The sequence below is a fragment of the Callorhinchus milii genome, unplaced genomic scaffold (genome assembly GCF_018977255.1).
Source record: "Callorhinchus milii isolate IMCB2004 unplaced genomic scaffold, IMCB_Cmil_1.0 Scaffold1, whole genome shotgun sequence".
Taxonomy (NCBI): domain Eukaryota; kingdom Metazoa; phylum Chordata; class Chondrichthyes; order Chimaeriformes; family Callorhinchidae; genus Callorhinchus; species Callorhinchus milii.
Window position 1 is genome coordinate 46,734,657 of NW_024704742.1, and position 19,526 is coordinate 46,754,182.

At 44.7% G+C, this 19,526-nt stretch overlaps 1 protein-coding gene across 3 annotated transcripts in view; it reads right to left on the reverse strand.

Annotated features, from left to right (window-relative positions):
• The window catches only part of arap2 (ArfGAP with RhoGAP domain, ankyrin repeat and PH domain 2), a 179,478-nt gene extending 163,280 nt beyond the window's left edge, over positions 1-16,198 (reverse strand). For 2 of the 3 annotated variants that reach the window (XM_007889088.2, XM_007889086.2), the window contains exon 1: positions 14,184-14,629. The gene's annotated coding sequence lies outside the window, so the exon portion shown is untranslated. Of the gene's footprint in view, positions 1-14,183; positions 14,630-15,884 lie in introns of those variants that run through there. The other variant, XM_042341269.1, reaches the window with a different exon arrangement.
• Positions 16,199-19,526: the final 3,328 nt, after the last annotated feature.

Here is a 19,526-nt window from a genome sequence, read left to right on the forward strand (position 1 = left end):
ATCATTTGAAATGCTTAGGACCATTTTGTAAATAAAAATGGTGCATTTCAGTGCAAACACCACTCTTGTCTGTATTAAAATCGACTTCCTCAATGACTTTCGCTGTTGGAGCACGTCCCTTTCTATCTGTTCTGTAACAAATTATGAGCACAGTTCAAAGCATTATTTTGCGGATGTTTTCTAGCACAAAAAACACTAGATGATTCATGTTTAGATAGATTTGAGACTAATTGCAAATACTTCTAAGAGTTAATACACATTCAGATATTTTAACATGAATGGAACCAAGTTGTGCTTTAAGATAACATCAAAACGTTTCATTGTACCACCTCTAATCTTTGAATGCATTTTAGTAAAACTATGATAAAAAAAAGCTTACTAACAGCTGCTCTTTAGTAGGTGTACATTTGTAGTGTAAAACCAAAAAATGACTATGTTATAAATAATCAATTTTCAGAAGGGTGTGAATCAATGCAACCCTAGCAGTCTAGTCATAGTTTGTATTCTCAAATCAAAAAACAATCCACGTGAGATAAGAAATTCATTTTAAAATGAAAGTTGTTTTAAAATGAATTAACAAAAAACAACTCTAGAGTTAATAGGTGCCCAAGTTTCAATCACACCTTCCTGCGTGAAGGACTCTATATTCATGCAGGTTGCAGTAATTACACCTCCAGGAGTACTGTCCATGCCTCTCAGTTCAAGTTTAATAAATCTTACAGTACAATTTATGCTAAGCAGCACACATCAAATCAATACTAATAAATTGCTTGTAAAATCAAGCTTTATATGGGATTTTTTCTTGCAGTAAAGAACAATTTACAACGTAAAAGTACAATTTACCACCAGAATGTCTGTCAGACACCAAGTCCTGGATGAGAGCTAACTTTCTTCAGTTGAAGGTCAACAAGACCGAGGCCCTCCTCATCGGCTCCCGTCAGCGCCTCCACACCTCAGGCGCTGAAGGCATCACCATCCATGGTTGCATACTCCGCCTCACTAAGCCAGTCCGGAACCTTGGGGTCTTGTTTGACCCTCAACTAACCTTTCTACCTCACATCTACACCATGACCCGCTCTGACTTCCCCCACCTGCGCAATATCTCCCGGCTCCACCACTGTCTCACACTGCAGACCGCCAAAACCCTCATATACGCTTTCATAACATTGAGGCTTGACTATGCAAACTCATTGCTTGTCGGCCTTCCCAACTCCTCCCTCCACAGGCTGCAGATCATCCAGAACCCTGCAGCCCATGTCCTCTCCCGCACCAGGCTCTGTGACTCCATCAGCCCTATCCTCACCAGACTCCACTGACTTCCTATCACAGACGATACAGTTCAAGATCCTGGTCCTCACCTTCAAAGCCCTTCATGGCTTTGGTCCCACCGACTTCTGTGACCTCCTAACCCCCTACCATCATGTCCGCTCCCTCCGCTCAGCGGGCTCCGGCTTGCTTCACATCTCTTGCGTCACCCGCCCCAACATTGGCGGGCAGGCCTTCTGCCACTCAGCCCCAACCTCGTCCCCTCCCTCGCCTCCTTCAAGACCCATCTCAAGATCCTTCTCTTCGACCGTGCTTTCGATGTCCCTGCTTCCCCCCCTGCCCTCCACCCTCCCCATTCCCGACCCCCAGCTCGGGTCCAAAACACTAACTGTCCAGCCTAAGGACATCCTTCCAACATAAACGGTGCGATACAATTGTAATTTTGTTGTTGTTGCTCCATGTCTCCTGCCCGACCCGCCTTACCATTGGCGGCCGGGCTTTCAGCCTCTCTGCCCTCACCCTTTGTAAATCCATCCCACAACCCCTTTGCCTTACCCCTTTGCCTTGCTCCCTCCCTTGCCTCCTTCAACGCACTACTCAAGATCCTCCTTTTTGACTGTGCCTTCAGCCGCCCTCTTTCCTCTCTACCTCCCTCATCCCAACCCTGACCCCCCACACTCGTATCCTGATCCCCGACTGTTCAGTGCCTTGGGACATCCTCCCGACATGAAAGATGCTTTACAACTGTAATTTTGTTGTTGCAGATATCCCTCACTCATGCTTGTTCACTGAAGGATTGATGTGGGCTGATAGCAATTCTGACTGAATTAAATGCTGCAAGTCAGTGCAGTTTATGAGTTCATGCCCAGTTCACTGTGATTGTAATTGGATTTGCATCACACAGTGAGTCATATCAAACAATGCAGAGACTACAATAGAGAAAGGTAGTGTGCATCACTAGTCATTAGCGAGGACACGATAAGCAAATAAAAGTTAGAAACAAGATGCAGCAGGAAGGAAAATGTTAGTTTTAATGGTTTAATCCTTTCAGGGGATTTCGTTTTTTCCAATGCTTCGATGCCACATTGCATTCTTCCAGTCTCATCAATGCTCTAAGACAGTATGAAAAATATTCAAATAAAATTTACAGAAACTCTGTGAACCGGAATATATATCAGTGTATCACCAACTCTGTACTCCATGGCCAATTTGAATTAGACACACTTTAACCACACTTAGGATCTTAAAAACTGGCTGTCCGCCAGCAACATCAAATCATAAGCCAATCAATGCAAAGCACGTCATCTTCCTATTTTCACACTTCACTTAAAACAAAGCAAGCCTACTCAGGCAATATCCTGAGAACACAACATGCAAGAAAAGATGTCAAACTCAATTTTGCTGCTCACAATACAGTACCATTGTAACACAATTATTTGCATGCAAGTGTTCCAATACACAAAATACAGTAAGCTGTCATACATTCATTCTCCTGGCTCTATGTGGTAAAATAATATGCAACCAGATTGTTCATATATATGGATAGAAATTTCACCTGGATCTAGATTTACTCTATATATGTAGTATTTCAGATTGTCCATAATTTGGCAAATTGTTGAATTGAGTTTCAACTGTGAAGCCAGTTTTCTGCAATAAAAGAACTTTTTACAGAAAACCTGCTTCCAAATTCAACCTTCTGATTCAGAGACAAGAGTCCTATCAACTGAATAAGGTCGGCACAACATTCTGTGAACTTAATAGGTTTGAAGCAAAAGCTCAACTTGGACATTCAATTGTATGAAGTGGAATGGACTGAGCCAAACACCATTAAACTACGGTCAGGAGAAAATAAAGGTCTCCATCATTTGCGCAGCAGAACTTTCAAAACAAGGAGAAGTTTAAATCAGAATGCTGAAGCCAATGATTATTTTTCATTGAATAATGACATCATATGAAGAAATGCACTCTCATCATGGTCAAGTACAGCGCAGAAGGTTGGATAACGAGACCAGATTGTGGAGTGTGTAGGAGATCTGGCATCAACGTTAGTACAAACATAAGATATTTCATCCTAGAGGTCTCATGGCATTGGATTCCATCCACACCCACAATCTGGATATGTACAAATTGTTCTAAAGTTAGATATACACAACATATCAGCTGCTGTGTCTGAAGGCCAACCAAGCTACAAGATATGTCGCAGTTAATAGTTTTTTTTCCAAACTGCTGTCAGGAAATTATAACATATTGGAAATTCAATATTCAAACTGGTGTTAATGATCACCAATTCATTCAATAAATTGCATGTTGTTTAGTTTGTTTATGGACAGAATTGATGATAACCATAAACATGTAGAATTTTAGTGCATCTCTGAATGGATGTCCACATTTCTCTTGTGTAATAGTAAGCACAGAAAACATGTTAGACATTCACATCTAGAAGTTATTTCTTGCATGAAATGTCAGGTTTCTCCTTAAAAAATACATCAGGACAGATTCTAAGGTGCCTTGACGTAATAGGTGTCAGCCTGGCTAATCTCGTAATACTCTTGCCTCCGAATCAGTAGGTTTGGGTTCAAAGCCACATTAGGATTTTGAGCACATAGTCTATCTAGGCTGTCACTCTAATGCTGTGCTGGAGGGAATGCTGCATTGCCAGCAGTACCAACTCTTTGATGACGCGACAAACTAAGGTCCAACGTGCCTGTCCAAGTGGACATTAAAAATATTTGGGCGCAATTCAAAAAGAGAAGAAAGAAAGTTCCTCCTGGTTTCCTGGCCAACAATTCCCAGGATAGAAAATTGATCATCATTTTGACAACTGTTTGCGGAGCACTGCTGTGCACAAACTGGCTGCCATGTGCCCACAACTATAGAGTCACCGCACTTTACAATGAATCCTGTGAAGTCTTTTGAGGCATTATGACATATCAAATGCAAAGATTATTAATATTATTATAATACTACATCACTAAACAAAAAGTTATGGGGTGAAAAATGCAGTATGCTCTATAATACCACATACCGCATATTTCACACTCAAAATGTTGACTTTAAAACTGTAAGACCATATTTAATTCAAGTGTGTTAAACGGCTGAAGTTATCAATGGTGTCAGCAGAAAGAGATGAACAGAAGGGATATACAACTAAGCAGCAAAGTGCAATCTGAATGAGGGATTATATTGTATTATCCAACTCGTGAGTTCTAACGAAAGGTCATCGACCTGAAATGTTAACTCATTTTCCTCTCTCCATAGATGCTGCCTGACCTGCTGTGTGTTCCCAGCAACTTCTGTTTTTATTTCAGATTTCCAGCATCTGAGTATTTTGCCTTTTACTTGGAAAGGCATTTGTCAATAGGATACTCGACACTTCAAAGAAACAACGACAACAAATTACATTTGTATAGGGCCTTTCACGTCAGGAGGATGTCCCAAAACAGATCAATATTAAATAGGAAGATGGTAGGGTTGGTACTCTGGAAGGATGATATTAAAATAGTTTAAAAAAACCTGCTTCATCTGAACCACTCTTGCAATCTTGTGAATACTGTACTCTGGTGCTACCTTCAAAGTTTTGATCTTGTTTTTGTATCGATCAGAGTTTGGCCTTTACTGGTAAGAATTATTTTCCACTCTCGGTTTGATGTATGAGATAATAATAATATTCCTTGCACCTAGACAAAAAGAACAATTGTTTGAATGGTAATGATCTTTGGGTAAAGTTTTCATGCCACACAAATAGAAACTGAGAAGTAAGCTTTTGGGGAGGAGAGGAAATAGAAACCAACAATACTGACAAATGAGAAACACCACTAGATTATGTTACAATTTAGAGTTGGACTTGGTAAATAGAAAAACATTGCAAAAAGGCAAGGCAGCTCAGCCCATGATTCCAGAAAGCAGAACTCCATGCTCACAGAAAACCTTCCTACAGAAATTAACACTCAGTTTATTCATTCTTAGCATTCATTTGCTAGGCCTACAGCTTTATTTATGTTTTTAAAAAAGTAACTTGAACAAGTAAAACATTGCTCACAAGAACATGCTGGACCAATACATAGATCAAATAATCATAGCATGTTAAGAGTTGAAATTCTATAACCATTAAAATATCAGGTGGCTAAACCTCCAAACCATGTTTGCAATCAAGTGTGGGCCACAAGAGATTTTACTCCCTTGGGTATGCAACCCTTGTCTGCTAGCACAAACTACACAAAATTACTGCACTTTTAAGATAATGCTCCTCACATGTGCAGTACAGTGGAACTTCACTATATTAATAATATAACAATCCTGTGTGATCCGCCATCACACAGAGGATACAGTTCAAGATCCTGGTCTTCACCTTCAAAGCCCTCCACAGTCTTGCTTCCCTCGACCTCTCTGACCTCCTAACCCCCTACCATCCTGTTCGCTTCCTCCGCTTAGCGGGCTCTGGCCCGCTTCACATCCCCCGCCTCGCTCACCCGACTATTGGCGGACCAGCCTTCCGCCGCTCTGCCCCCACCCTCTGGAACTCCATCCCGCAGTCCCTCCCCCCCCCCCTTTCCCTCGCCACCTTCAAGACCCATCTTAAGACCCTCTCTTCAACCTTGCTTTCTATCTTCCTGCTTCCCCCACTGCCCTCCACCCTCCCCAATCCCGACCCCCAGCTCGGGTCTATAACTCTGTCTGTCCAGCGCCTTGGGACGTCTTCCTGACATGAAAGGCGCTTTACAAATGTAATTTTGTTGTTGTTGCTGTTTCTATAGCGCCTTGTCACGTCTTCGAGATGTCTCAAAGCGCTTCACAGAATACACTGTAAATTGAATTGACTGTATATTTTTGTAGGCAAAACACGGTAGCCAATTGCACGCAGCAGTGTCCCATAACAATTGTGGATTGAGTGACCTATCTATCTATCTATCTATCTATCTATCTATCTATCTATCTATCTATCTATGTATGTATGTATGTATGTATGTATGTATGTATGTATGTATGTATGTATGTATGTATGTATGTATTTATTTATTTATTTATTTATTTATTTATTTATTATCATTATTTTTTGAAGGGATTATTACCCCCGGAAAGCGATCTGCCAATGAACTAACTACCAGGTTCCTACTAACTGATAGTTAAACAGAGGTGTGTGGAGTAAGGAAACTTGCCTAACGTTTCAGCCTGCTGGAAATCAAACTCAGGTCCTCTCGCTTGTGAGGCGAGTGCTCTAATCACTAAGCTACAGGACTCCCTATAACTATAATGAACCCTGCTTATAACAAACCCCCAGTTTTAATGATCCCAGTCTGATTTGTGCTATTCTTTGACAGCCAAACTCTAGTGAACACCCTGATATAGCAATCTTTTCTACTGGTTCCGATTGGGGTTTGTTATGGTGAGTTTCGAGTGTACTGTTTCTCTCAAATGATGTTTGACCACAATTTCAGTCAGCTTCCTATCCCCAACCAAATCCAACCCTCAGCTCGGATGCAAACCCTCATTCTGTTGTTGTTGTTGTAGTACATTTGTTGCTGCAAAAGTCTTCCAACGATTCCCTAACAGAATGACTGACCTCAGTGGACTTGCCTTCTTTGGGTCGAAGATGCTTATGGCTGGTACAAAGTCAGACAGGCCCAGAATAATCCAAGGCATGACTGGTGAACGACTCGCATATCTGGCTCATTAATAGGGATTAGATTTGCACAATCATGTTCTTAAAACTACAAACCAAAGAACCAGAATGGGACCTTTCTTTTCTGGTACATAAAGATGAGACTGGCATTCCACAATGCAGTCTGCAGCCCTCAACCCCCATTTCCATGTACAACTGAAAATGTATATACAGATACTCCAATCTTGAGTACTGTGGCTGCTGCTCACTGCAGTTTCCTCTAGATTGGTGACTTGGTCTCTTACTGATTCTGACCATCTTGCGTCTCGTTACCTCCCTTCCTGGCCTGTGTGTATACAGGAGAGGCTGTGTGTATACAGGAGAGACATTGGGAGAGACTGTGTATTCAGTGAGAGACACTGGGAGAGGCTGTGTGTATACAGTGAGAGACACTGGCAGAGGCTGTGTGTATACAGGAGAGGCTGTGTGTACAGGAGAGACACTGGGAGAGGCTGTGTGTAAACAGGAGAGACATTGGGAGAGGCTGTGTGTATATAGGAGAGGCTGTGTGTACAGGAGAGACACTGGGAGAGGCTGTGTGTAAACAGGAGAGACATTGGGAGAGGCTGTGTGTATATAGGAGAGGCTGTGTGTACAGGAGAGACACTGGGAGAGGCTGTGTGTATACAGGAGAGGCTGTGTGTATACAGTGAGAGACATTGGGAGATGTTGTGTGTATACAGTGGGAGATACTGAAAGAGGCTGTGTGTATACAGGAGAGGCTGTGTGTACAGGAGAGACACTGGAAGAGGCTGTGTGTATACAGTGAGAGACATTGGGAGAGGCTGTGTGTACAGGAGAGGCTGTGTGTACAGGAGAGACACTGGGAGAAGCTGTGTGTATACATGCCTGATAATAATCCCTCACAATAATGATTTGGTCACTCAATCCACGACTGTTTGTGGGACACTGCAGTGCGCAATTGGCTGCCGAGTTTCGTCCACGTATATACAGTCAATTCACTTTAAAGAATATTCTGTGAAGCGTTTTGAGACGTCTAGAAGGTGTGACAAGCGCTATATCAGATGCAAGGATTATTACTTGTTTTCCTGTACTGTTCTATCTAACCTGCTACCTCATGTGAGTATGGGCATTGTTTCATGTAGGAGTGGCAACGGGTTCAAGGATGCTGGAAATGGGTAACCGATATACAACGTAGATATCAAATATAATTTATATTGTATATTAACCAGCCTTGTGTATTCAGAGAGACCCACTGTAAAGACATTGAAAGATATACTTTTGCCTACATTTTTGGAATAAATAATATAATAATAATAATCTCTGCTTTTGATACAGTGCCTTATCACATGGAAATGCCTCAAATCACTTCATAGCTTACTGTAAAGTGCAGTGACTGTGTAGGCAAATGGGACAGCTGATTTATGTAAAGCTAATGTCCTACAGAGAGCCATGAAGTCAATAACATTTTTTTTTCGTTTGGGGATTATTGGCCAGACCATCAGAAGAAACTCCCTTCTCTTTTCAAATACTGCCTTGGGATCTTTGACATCCACCTCATTGATGTCCATCTGAACAGACAGCATCACAACCAATGCAGCACTCCTCCAGCAGTGCACTGAGGTGTCAGCCAATGCTATAAGCTCAAAGTCCTGAGGTGGGGCTTGAATCTTCACAACTTTCTGACTCAGAGGGGAGAGTGCTACTAAACAAGCCAGGGTTACACACAAAGTGGTGCAAAAAAAAGAACAGTTTGTGCTTTGTGCACTTGATGATAATCTTTGCATTTGGTATATCACCTTTCACATCGGGATGATGTCTCAAAGCACTCCACAGGATTTTATTTCAAAGTGTAGTGACTGTGTGTTTGTAGAGAAATTTTGTATTTAAATGTATAAAGTAATAATGGAGCCTATAGCAAGAATTTTGATGTAGTATTTGGCTCCCAGACAATAAGAGACGTTCTTTGCCCCACTCCTTCCTCTCTTTCAATTTGAGATAAAGTTAAGAGAGCTGTCAGCCTGGCTCAATTGATAGCAGTCTCAGCTCTGAGTCAGAAGGTTATAGGTTCAAGCTTCACAATAGGACACGGAGCTCAGGGCCTAGGCTGACACTGCAATATAGTGCTGGGGGAGCACTGCATTGTTAAAGGTGATGTCTTTGGATGAGACATTAAACCATAATAATAATCCTTTTATTTGATATAGAACCTTATCACGTCTTCAAGATGTCTCAAAGCGCTTCACAGAATACACTGCAAAGTGTATATTTTGAGGGTGAAACGTGGCAGCCAAATGCACCATAATGTCCCACAAAAAGTCATGGATTGAGTGACAATCTACGACTGTTTATGGGACATTGCTGTGGGACATTGCTGTGCTCAATTGGCTGCCACATTCGCCCACAAATATAGTCAATTCACTTTACAGTGTGTTCTGTGAAGCGCTTTGGGACGTCCTCCCGACATGAAAAGCGCTATATTAAATGCAAGGATTATTATTATTATTATCACAAAATTATTTATTCATTAATTTATTTTTTGACGGGTTTAATATCCTCGGAAAAGCGATTCGCCATTCGACTAACAACCGGATACCTACTTAATGCTAGGTAAACAGAAGCGTGTGGAGTAAGGAAACGTGCCTAACGTTTAGCCGTGCCTGGGAATCAAACCCACGTCCTCTCGCTCGCGAGGCGATGCTCTAATCACTGAGCTACAGGACTCCACAAGATCCCAAGGAACTGTTCAAAAAGTGAAGCAAGTGTGCACAGCAATGTGAGCCGAAGGAGTGAGTGAGCAACTTTATTTGGAGGATTGGTAGCCAAGACACCGTGAAAAATTCTCTTCTCTTTTCGAATAGTGCCCTGGATCTTTAACATCCACCTAAACAGGCAGACAGGACTCGGTTTAACGTAATTTAACAATGGCACCTCTGACAATGCAACACACCCCCAGCACTGCATTGAAGTGTCATTTTAGTCACACCTGACATATTCAAGACTGAGATAGATGTATTTCTTATTGCAAAAGGATTAAGGGATATGGGGATAAGGCAGGGTCAGGTTATTAGCTGGAGTTAGATTAGAAAATCAGCCACGTTTGAATGGCGGGGCAGGCTCGAAGGGCCGAATGGCCTACTCCTGCTCCTACATGTTATGTTAGACTATATGATTCCATATCCCAACATGCGACTTGAACCCACAATCTTCTGACACAGAGGACAGAGTGCCACCACTGTACCAGGCTGACGCATGAAAAAAACGACAGGAGGCGCTTTTCTGTGTCCACATCACCACTGTATTAAATGAGGACATATCCAGAGCCAAGCTGTAGTTTTACCATCTCTACACCATGAACCATTATTAGAGTGCACTGAAAAGGATTGGTGGACCCCTAGTGAAAAAAGAATTGAAAATTTTCAGGACGTTATTTTTCCTGTGAAGATGGAATCACGGCTGAAAACAGTTCACAGCAGATGAGTGGCCATAGAGTGGGTTAAAGGTGACCATTCCCAAAACACAGAAGAGAACTGAGTTAACTAAAAGTAGAAATATTTATCAGTAAAAATTAGTTTAAAAACTTGAATGGTCCTTAATATCTTGTCCGATTGTGTGACTGTACTTTTAACAAAACCCGACTATAAAAGTAATTATTCAAGCCAATACCATATCTCAAAGTCAGCAATTATATAGCTCACAACACGTATAAAATATGCTATTGTATGCCAAACTTTTATGAAAGCTCCCTCCCAGAAATCTAAAACTTAATCTATCTGAAAAAAATTGCTCTAAGCGCTCAACTCAAATACCAGATATTAATTTTCCTTTGCACCTGCTGCATTACACACTTAATCGCCCAGATGTTGTCAAACCCAGATTTGTACTGAGCCACATGTGTAGCTCATGAACAACATGTGTGACCCACACCAGTCGAAAAATTAAACAAGTCACAGAATTTCCTACGCAAGATTTATTTATAAGCATGACGTAGTCTTTCTCAGTGAAGACAACACCAAGGATACCACATAGACAGCAGCAAAACTCAAACATAGGAAAATATTAGCAGTATAAATCAAAGCAAGACATTAGTGTGAGATTTGACAGTTGTATTTCTCAACCAATTTCTGAAAATTAGATCAAAATGATTGTGCAACCAGACAGTGCCGTTCTTCCGCTAAATGTTTGTTTGGCAAGAGAGATCAGCATTTTCCTTTGATGAATATGCAGAAAAGATCAATTCACGGAGAATTTTATAAATATGAATACAAAGATATGTTTTCAAATATGAATTTTCAAAAAGCTTGACTAGAGACATTTTTATCACATACATTTAATGTGTTTAAATAGCCATCCCTGTGTCTTTGTAAGAAAATTGTCAATGCGAATTACGACCCATGTTTTCTACTGAAGCTGAGGTGGCTGTGAGCCACACTGAGACTTTGTGGTTTGATAACACTGTCCCAGATCATGGCAGGTTGTGGGATATTGTCCTGCCACATTGACCTACAAATATATTTGACAGCAACTTCCTGGAAACACTTCAAAATGTTAACATTATAAACAACCCCTTGTATTTATATATGGGTGGGGTAGATGAGGTAGGTTTTAAGGTGGGATTTGAAGATAGATAAAGGAGGTATGAGGCAAGGAGTTTCTAGAGGCTGTGGGGGTGTAATGGCAGAAGCTTGCCCACCGATTGCGAGGCTGAATAGGCAAGGGAAGTACAGCAAGCCTGTGTTAGCCGAGCGGAGAGCACAGACAGAAGATTGGGGTACAGGGAGATGGAGAGATGCGATACCAACTGCAAGGATTATTATTACTTTCCATTGTCAGCAGCCTCCACTTCGCTGTCACACTGACTGATGGACGGTTCGTCACTAACACAAACGATTAAAGTAACATGAATGCATATCACAACCTAACAGATGGTCTGAGATTCATTACAGATTTACTACTTCATCAGAGAGGGGCTGAAATTCAACACAAAAACAAATGAGCAACCCCAATTCATTTGAATCCGTAGGAATCTTGTCAATGTGAAGAAAAGAACATTATCATCAAGCTGGTCAGTGTTAAACTAAATCCTACATTGCTCCCACTATCAATCCCCTCAAATTGATTTCTTCACCAAATAGCTATTTAATCCCTTCATGAATTTGCTGAGACATTTTCCCTCCCTTCCCCCATAGCTAGAATAATTTACATATTCATTGCTCTGTTCACTTTCTCTCTTCGAGGTTGGAGTCCGTTCCCACTTGCAGTGTGTGCTACGATATGAAACACATTATTAGGGTTCAGTGCCAGAGGCATCTCTTCTCCAATGTGATGAATCTAAATTTCCCCAGCCTCTAATTCAAGTGGGGTAAGCCCAGTGCTCTGTACATATTCAGTTCTGTGATTTATTCTCTAATCCTTTTGTTATTCACTCCAATATGTAGTTTGCTCTCTTAGTTGCTCATGCACACTGTGTTGATGGTTCCAGTGATTCAGAAAAGGAGCTCTTCAAGTAATAAGGTACTTCACTGCAATCGTTGAATAGGTAAAACCATTAAACTACACTCATTTCATAATAAGAACTTAACTCCGACTGTCCATTTACAAGTGCTAGAATACAGAATTGGCACCCAATTTTGCTCACACCTTGCCTCCCATTCCCTTCTCATGCCCTTACAGTCTGATTCCTCTCCTCTGACAGCACTGAGACAGCGTTCGTCAAGGTTACAAATGATGTCCTCTGTCTCTATCACCGGCTTCCTTTGTCTCTTTGTCCTCCTGGATTTCTCTGCTGCTTTTGACACAGTGGACTATGCCATCCTCCTCTCCTCCCTCATCCATCTCAAAATATTTCATCCACAAAATATAGTCAATTGACTTTACAGTTTATTTTGTGAAGCGGTTTGAGGCGTCTCAACGACATGATAAGGTCCTATATCAAATACAAGGATTATTGTTATTATCTCAGTGGAACCAAACTCTCCTGGTTCAAGTTCTACTTGAGCACCGCCACCATTTTGTCTCCTGTAATGGTTTTTCCTTCCTGTGGTTTACCCCCAAAGCTCTATTCTCAGAAGATCCTTTTTTCTCATTTACAGGCTCCCTCTTGGCGATATCAACCTCAGACATGAAGTCACTTTTCCACATATTTGCGGATGACAAATTAATTTATCCTCCTCTAGTCACGACCCCAGTCCTACCAACGTTCTGACTGCCTACTTGTCAGACATCAAGGTCTGGATAAGTGCCAACTTTCTGCAGCTGAGCCTTAGCTCCTGTCAACGTCTTCTCATCAGCGGTTCTGAACCCCTTAACTTCCCTGCCTATCCCTCAAGACTAATTGAACCCATACACAATTTTGGTGTTAGGTTCAATCCCGTTATTCTTCCTATTCCACATCCCATACCTGAGCAGGACTACCTTCCTCTACCTCCACCACATCACCCGCCTTCGCCCCATCTTAGTTCAAATGCTGCTGAAACCCTCATTCATACGTTTGACACCTCCTGCATTGATCCAGTGCACTCTTCGCCGGTTTCCCCTGCTTCATTATTAACTAGACCCAAATGATTCAAAACTTTTCTGCCCGTATCCTTTACCCTTACCAGGCTCTGCACTCCAATTATCCCAGTCCTTGGCAGCTCCACTGGCTTCCTGTTGCAGAACAGATCAATTTCAAGATCCTCACTCTCATTTTCAAATCACTTCAAGCCCTGGCATCTCCCTACCTCTCCAACCAGCTCACATCCCACTTCTCTACCTGTCGCCTTCACTCAGCTGGCTTAGATCTTCGGGATGTCCCCGACCCCTTCGGCTCCAATTCGCTATCCAAATGAAGGGCACTGAATAACTGCAAGTTGTTGTGGTTACAGCACTCCATTGAAAAATTACAATCTCATATTCCCTTCCGAGCATCTTCTCAACTGTGAAATTAACAATTCACAATGGTTTACCCCAGAGAGTAGTGGTCAGCACGTTGGCCTTTACAAGTGAAAGATCCAGAAATGGGAATACTAATCTGAGGGTTGCTGTGCCCCATGCTAGGAAACTAGTTAAAACCTAGTTACCAAATGTTAATATTTTCCCCCCCAAAATACAGTCAATCCACTTTACAATATATTCTGTGCAGCACTTTGAGACATCTCACGACATAATAAGGCGAAGTGAAATACAAGGATTATTACATAAATTATTATTAAATATTCCTGATCTGACTGCTTTTTTTAAAAAAGAGACAGGTTTTTTTAGATCATAGTACCTAAGGAAATGAACTGGAGAGGGTGTAGTAGGAGAAGTAACTCACATTACTTTTGTTTTTGTCCCTTCAGGAGTGCTGGCCGAACGTAACTCTGAGTTGCTGGGTCCGCAATATTCCACAGGCGGATACTATCCTGTCTGAATCCGTCCTAGCAACTTCAAAACATCCAGTCAAATTCCTGAGCGGATAGCTGACTTTCACTTTCTACACATCTCTCTCTCTCTCTCTCTCCCACACACTAACATCCAGCCTTTATTTAAAGGGCAAGCCTCATCATCAAGAAACAGAAGTATGATTAACATTATTTTATGTTGTCTGATTTTTATGAATATTAAGCAAGCAGTAGTCAGACGTACTGCCTTAAATGAGGTTCTGGGCCGGACTGTGGAAGGTAACAAATGCAAACCTACGGTGCTTTCAGAATGGTTTTAAAAGATTATCTGTAAGTGACGAAGTTTTAATCACATTTCTTTATGACAAGTCTTTTTATTAAAGATTCTAATGAGACACCCAATCTCTGTCTATGATGGAGCATTTTTTTTAAACTGGAAGTTCTAGGTGTGCTCAGTGTCTGCAGTAAAAAAATAAGATTCGCGTTTACAAGTGGAAAGAGGGGAACATGTAATAAATTAAGCAATAATATGAGTAGCCTCTGTATTCAGAGATATTAGCAAAGGTAATAATGCCTCACTACGGGTACGGTCTGCTGTTCTTTATCCTGGTCATTTTAAAACCACAAGACAGGGTAGGTTTTTTTCAACACAATATTTTTTAAAAAATAGAATCACTTTAATAAAGAAACTTCATAAATTATTTTGCTGATTGCTTCTAAATCTATTGCAAAACTTCTGATCATACTTCCACAGCACTGACACTTTCACTTTGACACTGACACTTTGAGGCTTCCTTTCAACGTGAAGAAAGTTTATTTTTTTATTTTTTAATAATAATAATGTGTTATTATTTGATTTTTTTAAATTGCTTGATAGTGATTTCCTTTGAAGGTCATGTAATCTCTACCAACTACTACAGAAACGTTTCAGAGGTGTGCAAAGTTGAAGAGGGGTGCGGGGGAGGAAGCAAAGCCAGGCTTGTTAGTCACCTCCACAGAGACAGACAGACATAACAGACATTTCTCTCAATAACCCAGGCAGAGCGAAACCTTGGGCAAGTTTCCTTCCTCCACACACTTAATAATAATCCCTCCAAAACCCAAAACAATAATAAATTGGTCATTTTCAATCCACGACTGTTTGTGGGACACTACTGTGCGCAATTGGCTGCCGCGTTCGCCCACAAACATACAGTCAATTCACTTTACAGTGTGTTCTGTGAAGCGCTTTGGGACGTCCTCCCGACGTGAAAAGCGCTATATCGAATGCAAGGATTATTATTATTATTGTAACATCGGTTTCATTACACAAAAGCCCAGGTAAAGAGAGTGCCAAATTGGAAAGAAAAAAAAAGGACAATCTGGTTACACAGCTGAGCCAAAGCACTTTCCCCCACTCACACACACACACACACAGTGAGTGAGTGAGAGTGAGTGAGTGTGAGTTCTCCTGTAGGGCACTGCATTAGCTGCTGAACTCCACTGTAAAGTTTTGCAAAACTTTGTGGCCCAGCCTTGGAGCTTTTGAGGAGAGTTGTATTTTAATGACAGTACTTTCTTGCACACAGTTCTCTGGCTGATGGGGGGGGGTGGGGGTGGGGGGGTGGGGGTGGGGGGGGGGGATGGAAACCTACCTGAACACACAGCTGGTGAGTGTGGGTGTCCCTCTGGGGCTGTGAAGTCTGTCTCACTTATTGCAACGACTGGAAACCCTCCAAACACAACAGCAGCAGGAAATCTGACTGTGTGTGTGTGGACACTGAGTGTCACTCACTGCACCTCCCACTCCCACTCCCAGGGCTCCTGGGGGCGTTGGTTTGGTATTTACTCTCTCTCTCTCTCTCTCTTTCTCTCACTTTTTCTTTCTCTCTCCCCGGAATTTCTCCCGTTTTGACCAGGTTCAGCCTCCGCTGCACTGAGCGAGTGAGCGAGTGAGAGAGAGGCAGGAAACGCAGTCAGGGACTGGGAGGAGCAGCTCCTGGGGGCGCCCCGCCTTCACAGCACAGCCCAGCACAGACCAGCACAGCCCAGACCAGCACCAACACCAGCACAGCCCAGCACAGCACAGCACAGCCCAGCACAGCCCAGCACAGCCCAGCACAGACCAGCACAGCCCAACACAGCACAGACCAGCACAGCCCAGCACAGCACCAACACAGCACAGACCAGCACAGCACAGCACAGCCCAGCACAGCACAACACAGACCAGCACAGCCCAGCACAGCCCAGACCAGCCCAGCCCAGCACCAACACCAGCACAGCACAGACCAGCACAGCACAGCACAGCCCAGCACAGCACAACACAGACCAGCACAGCCCAGCACAGCCCAGACCAGCCCAGCCCAGCACCAACACCAGCACAGCACAGACCAGCACAGCACAGACCAGCACAGCACAGACCAGCACAGCACAGACCAGCACAGCACAGACCAGCCCAGCCCAGCACAGCACAGACCAGCACAGCACAGCCCAGCACAGCACAGACCAGCACAACACAGCACAGCACAGACCAGCACAACACAGCACAGACCAGCACAGCCCAACACAGCACAGCCCAGCACAGCCCAACACAGCACAGCCCAGCACAGCCCAACACAGCACAGCCCAACACAGCACAGACCAGCACAGCCCAGCACCAACACCAGCACAGCACAGACCAGCACAACACCAGCACAGCACAGACCAGCACAACACCAACACAGCACAGACCAGCACAACACCAACACCAGCACAGCCCAACACAGACCGGCACAGCCCAACACCAGCACAGCACAGACCAGCACAGCCCAACACAACACAGACCAGCACAGCCCAACACAGCACAGACCAGCACAGCCCAACACAACACAGCACAGACCAGCACAGCCCAACACAGCACAGACCAGCACAGCCCAACACAGCACAGCCCAACACAGCACAGACCAGCACAGCCCAACACAGCACAGACCAGCACAGCCCAGCACCAACACCAGACAGCACAGACCAGCACAGCCCAACACAGCACAGCACAGACCAGCACAGCCCAACACAGACCAGCACAGCCCAGCACCAGCACAGACCAGCACAACACCAACACAGCACAGACGAGCCCAACACCAGCACAGACCAGCACAGCCCAACACAGCACAGCCCAGCACCAACACAGCCCAACACCAACACAGACCAGCACAACACAGACCAGCACAACACCAACACAGCACAGCCCAACACCAGCACAGCCAACGCAACACCAGCACAGCCAACGCAACACCAGCACAACACCAACACAACACAGCACAGACCAGCACAACACAACACAGCACAGACCAGCACAGCCCAACACAGCACAGACCAGCACAGCCCAACACAGCACAGACCAGCACAGCCCAACACAGCACAGACCAGCACAGCCCAACACAGCACAGACCAGCACAACACCAACACCAGCACAGACCAGCACAGCACAGACCAGCACAGCCCAACACCAGCACAGCACAGACCAGCACAGCCCAACACAGCACAGACCAGCACAGCCCAACACAGCACAGACCAGCACAGCCCAACACAGCACAGCACAGACCAGCACAGCCCAACACCAGCACAGCACCAGCACAGCCCAACACCAGCACCAGCACCAGCACAGCCCAACACCAGCACCAGCACAGACCAGCACAGCCCAACACCAGCACAGACCAGCACAACACCAACACAACACAGACCAGCACAAAACCAGCACAGCACAACACCTACACCAGCACAGCACAGACCAGCACAGCACCAGCACAGCCCAACACAACACCAGCACAACACCAACACAACAGACCAGCACAACACCAACACAACACAACACCAGCACAACACCAACACCAGCACAACACCAACACCAGCACAGCCCAACACCAGACCAGCACAACACCAACACAACACCAGCACAACACCAACACCAGCACAGCCCAACACCAACCAGCACAGCCCAACACCAGCACCAGCTCAACACCAGCCCAACACCAACACAACACCAACACCAGCACAGCCCAACACCAACACCAGCCCAACACCAGCACAACACCAACACCAGCCCAACACCAGCTCAGCCCAACACCAGCCCAACACCAGCACAACACCAGCACAACACCAACACCAGCTCAACACCAACACCAACCCAACACCAACACCAGCTCAACCCAACACCAACACCAGCACAACACCAGCTCAGCCCAACACCAGCACAACACCAACACCAGCTCAGCCCAGCACCAGCACAACACCAACACCAGCTCAACCCAACACCAGCTCAGCCCAACACCAGCTCAGCCCAACACCAACACCAGCACAACACCAACTCAACCCAACACCAACACCAGCACAACACCAACACCAGCTCAGCCCAACACCAGCACAACACCAACACCAGCTCAGCCCAACACCAGCACAACACCAACACCAGCTCAGCCCAACACCAACACCAGCTCAGCCCAACACCAACACCAGCACAACACCAACTCAACCCAACACCAACACCAGCACAACACCAACACCAGCTCAGCCCAACACCAGCACAACACCAACACCAGCTCAACACCAACCCAACACCAACACCAGCTCAACCCAACACCAACACCAGCACAACACCAGCTCAGCCCAACACCAGCAGAACACCAACACCAGCTCAGCCCAGCACCAGCACAACACCAACACCAGCTCAACCCAACACCAGCTCAGCCCAACACCAGCTCAGCCCAACACCAACACCAGCACAACACCAACTCAACCCAACACCAACACCAGCACAACACCAACACCAGCTCAGCCCAACACCAGCACAACACCAACACCAGCTCAGCCCAACACCAACACCAGCTCAGCCCAACACCAACACCAGCTCAGCCCAACACCAACACCAGCTCAGCCCAACACCAGCTCAGCCCAACACCAGCTCAGCCCAACACCAGCTCAGCCCGACACCAACACCAATCAGCTCAGCCCAACACCAACCGGCTCAGGCCAACCCCAACACCAACCAGCTCAGCTCAACACCAACACCAGCTCAGCCCAACACCAACACCAGCCAGCTCAGCCCAACACCAACCGGCTCAGCCCAACACCAACCAGCTCAGCTCAACACCAACACCAGCTCAGCCCAACACCAACACCAACCAGCTCAGCCCAACACCAACCAGCTCAACCCAACACCAACACCAACCAGCTCAGCCCCAACCAGCTCAGCCCAACACCAACCAGCCCAACACCAACCAGCTCAGCCCAACACCAACCAGCTCAGCCCAACACCAACCAGC